Source organism: Triticum aestivum, chromosome 5D (genome assembly GCF_018294505.1).
Source record: "Triticum aestivum cultivar Chinese Spring chromosome 5D, IWGSC CS RefSeq v2.1, whole genome shotgun sequence".
Classification (NCBI taxonomy): domain Eukaryota; kingdom Viridiplantae; phylum Streptophyta; class Magnoliopsida; order Poales; family Poaceae; genus Triticum; species Triticum aestivum.
Window position 1 is genome coordinate 54094734 of NC_057808.1, and position 4282 is coordinate 54099015.

Below are 4282 nucleotides of genomic sequence, written 5' to 3' on the forward strand. Positions count from 1 at the left end.
TATCTATCACCTCTCTTTGATTCAAAAGCAAGCAAATTCATGGAACTTCTATTGTTAACAGTAGCAACATTACCTTGTTTTCTTCAGTATCATCAACTTTTTTTTGGTCTCACCGAATCAGGTTGATAAGTGGAACAAGCAGAGGGAGAATGGGACGTTTGCAGGGTCCCTCTAAATCGTCTGTTTGAGAGTCTCCTCAGTTGCTTTCGTGTCGGTGCTACTACTGTCTTGTGGTTGGAATTTATGCTCCTGTCATGTACTCTCTTCCAACAATCGATGTAGAACATCAATTGATTCTTTTCTCTATGTTGCATAAATAGTTCAGCATGCTTAAATGTACACATGTCTTTCCTGGGACTTTGCGAATGCCGAATACCTATGAGATATTTTTGGTTCCAACTCATGCTGATGTGAGGACTATGTTGTTGTTATGTGACTACACAGTTATGTGATGATATAGTGATTCCAAGTCTCAGTGTCCCATGTCCTACAATCCAGTTTCTGGATCGGGCAAACTACTATTCATGGCAAGTGACATTTGCTCCATACCGAAGCACCTGTAATGATTAGAATCCATTCAACGAAAGAAGATTGCAAATCATGCATTGTGAATGACGAATCTCGTCATTCAATATATACCGACCGCCGCAAGCCTATGTAGAGCTTGGTAAGAAATTTCCAATTACTCACACCAATATACTAATCTAGATACCGTCAACAATCTAGACATTGTCTGTCATCTGATTGTTTCGTTGGCCACGGACCAAATCTGTAGCATATGTGCACGTGAATCAAATGTTGCCAACTTTGGCATCACCTTGATGAGGTCATCGAAATGTCGTTCCTAAGTAAAAGTTGCGTGTCATTTTTTTTATCATTTTGTTAGCGTGTCATTTTTTTTATCATTTTGTTAGCATCATCCTTACAAGTTTAGAGCAGCAAGCCTCTGAAGCTTAGTCTTTCACATTTTTTTCTCACCTGTCGTCTTATAGAAAACCGTATTGCGGCGTTATATATATTTCTCTACACTCCCGTTGCAAATCACGGGCTTTTGTGCTAGTAGGTCCTATGCAACTTCGATCTGCACTCGTTGATGGGTTGGCCATCGCCGCTTAGGAAATATCTGGTACAAAATACCCTGGGAAATTATGTCTTCAAATTGAGCCTTGACTGGGCTCAATTGACTGAGAAAACGACTCATCTTTCTCTTCTTCCTTTGTCCACCGTCGAAGCCAGCCCAAGCCGAACTGACTGCCTCCGTCGTCACGACAATAACCAGAACACTATTTCTGGGGATGATTTCTTCACCACGTCTCACCACTTGGTTGATTGGGACTTGGGGGCCTATGTATTGCAGGCACGTGTATTACTTTGGGACCCCATGGGGTAGAATTGGGTGGTGACTCTATCTTCTCTCCGTAAATTTTTCGAACGTGCTTCCTACTTCCGGGTGTGCATCTAGCTATTTTACATACGGAGCTGCTAAAAATCAGTCGACTGAGACTTCGCCGTTCGATCTCGTGTTGCTTGTAGATTCACGCTAGCCCACTTTTGTCTTTGTTTCGGCCTGTGTACGTCACAGACCGGCCCGTTTTGCTTGTTTTTTTTTGGAGCGATTTTTCTAATGTCTTGTTTGGGCCGGCCTTGATTCGCGCGAGCATCTCGCGTTTCTTTTTGTGGGCTGGGGCAGGTGAAGACGAAGTAGCAGCCCCATGGTAATTAAGAGGAGGGGATTGGCAGTCGTCAGTCCATTTCATCCCCTGTCTCTCTCTATCCTTTCTCTGTGAAAATCCGAAGATCTCTGAAGCGAATCGAAGAGAAATCGCCGTGCTCCTCCACAGCCAACGAGAGGATGGGCGACGCTGCGCTGATGGTGACTGCAATCCCATCTTTTCTTTTTCTTTTCTGTTTGTTAGTTGGTGAGATACAGTAGATCTGAGTGGATTTTTTGGGTTTCATTTTTTGTTTGGACCAAGTCCAGATTAGTAGATCTGAAGCATAGAATCATCCCTTTTTTTATTCAACCGGGGGTGGTAATGTAGTGCGTATATATGAAGGGATTTGAGTCCAGATTATAGCCTTGAAGCATACAGTGGTCAGTCTATTTTTGTTTGTACGCTTCTTGCTTCAGACGTCTAGGTCTCAAGAAGTGGTTCTCTCATATCCCCTAATTTGGACTTCGGACATCTAGATCTATCACTGATCCATCACCTAGGGAGAGGTTCAGTCCCTTGTTTGTTTATCTTAGTCCAGGGTAGTAGCTTTTTAAGAATATGATTTTCGGCAGAAACAATTTTTGTGTGAACATGTTTGAGGAATATTACTTAAATCAAATCCCCTCATGTGTATTTGCTGAAGCTATCACTAAGGGTGGTTCAGTCATTTGTTTGTTTATTTAGATTACCATAGTTGTTCAGTAGCATGTCTCTTTTAAAAGAAAGAGAGATTATCACTGAATGTACAAGTAGGAGTGGGTATCTTTTATTTGTTTTTTCAGAACCCCTATCTAACCAGTAGCATGTTATTTGAAATATTTTCTTTTGTAAACAAGAGAGATTACTACTGAATTGTATCACTAGAGATTACACTGAAACCTTTTTCTCTATAGAATGTATCAGTAGCATGTTTACTTGTTTTTGCCAGTGCTTTTGCTAAGACCCTATTTAATTAGTAGCATGTTCAATTTTTTTTCCACGGAATCAAAAGATAATGATTACTGCAACTAAGTTTCCAGCAGCAGCATGTTTTTTCAGTTTTCTTTTTTTGCTTAAACCATATGAATCAGTAAGATGTTCATTTTTTGTGTATGAATCAAGATATTATGGTCTCTTGATAGATTCATCTTTTTTTATCTCCACTTCGTAATGTAAATATATTTTTTGGTCATCAGCGGCGACGCCAATGAAAATGATCATTATCTAGAAATCCTTTTTGTTCAGAAACATACAAGTATCACACTAAAAATCATTAGCTGAATATGCATGAGTCTCACTAGCACAAATTAATGTTTGGCGGCTTTTTTATGTGCAGAGGAGATGGTTTGCAGAGTTTGCATGAGCCCTTGCTACCGCGAGAGCAGGTCAAGCGACATTAGCATGTATGTCTGGGAGTTTAAAAACGCAGGGATAAATCAGCAGCCTGTATTTTTTCATTTTTTTCATTGTATGATCCTTATTTTTTAGTTTGTACTCATCATCACAGAATATATTATTTTTTGAAGCAGTGGGGAGCCCCTAGTTTAACTAGTTGTTTACATTGAATTTTTTTAATCCAGCGCGTCAAGCTCTTCTGATTCATTTTTCTGAACTCATGTAGCATGTAGAATGTGGAATGTAGATTTTTGTAGGATTTCAGGGTTTTGATGTTCATGTTCAAAACCATGTAGACTTGTTGCTTGTTCCCGTCATTTCCTGTAGGTCATATTCCAGTCCTTAGTCATGCCTAGAAATATATGCTAGTTTCTAGACTGAATTTTTAGGTTGTAGCAGCTTGACCTTTTTACATCAGTGCTTGATGCATCAGGTAGATTCATGATTGTTTGTTTCTTTTGATGTATTTTGTGTTACAATCTTTTTTATCCAGTCTAGAACACACATACTGTCATGATAGGTATCTTTTTACTTTTCAATTTTTCGGCCATGATTGTTTTTCATAACCACGAGGGTGCTTTTTCTAATTTTTTACAATGATTATTTACTTCATTTGTTTTGTTTTCACTTTTTTTCCGTGTCAACAAAATAGATTGTGCCATGCAACGAAAGGAATAGTTTCAACAACCTGTCAGGAGATACGCTGAAGTTTAAGGCAAACAAACGGACGTACACCGTCAACTGTCACAAGGGGCCTAGAGAGAGTGCAATGTATGGGAGTGAGTGGAGGAAGTTTGTTTCAGACAACAAGTTGGGGAAGGGTCAGCTGGTTCTCTTCTACTTGGACCAGCCTTCCCCAAGGGTAGTTGTCTGTGTGATTCAATTCGGGAATGACACTGAAGATGAAGGATCCAAGGATGATGATGACTACATGGAAGTTTCAGATGAAGAAGACGAGGATGGAGAAGCCAACAACAAACGATGATGACGACATGATTCGCACTAGGGTTCTTGATCTGACTCAAGAAGAGGAATCAGATCTGGGAGGGCTCCTTCTGCTCAGCAATGGGTTCATAGTAGGCCTTTTCCTAGTAGTGTTGGTCTCAACTAAGGGGCGGGGGACCTTTGTTTTGTCGAAGGGGGCAGCGTCGAGAGAGATGGGGCCGAGTTGCATGTCCCACACTAGGCATGCA

The 4282-nt window shown here is 40.4% G+C and overlaps 1 long non-coding RNA gene across 1 annotated transcript; it reads left to right on the forward strand.

Annotated features, from left to right (window-relative positions):
• Nucleotides 1-1663: 1663 nt before the first annotated feature.
• LOC123124313 (uncharacterized) lies at nucleotides 1664-3253 on the forward strand. The gene is made up of 2 exons (XR_006461046.1): nucleotides 1664-1873; nucleotides 3031-3253. It is a non-coding gene; the product is annotated as an uncharacterized lncRNA (long non-coding RNA).
• Nucleotides 3254-4282: the final 1029 nt, after the last annotated feature.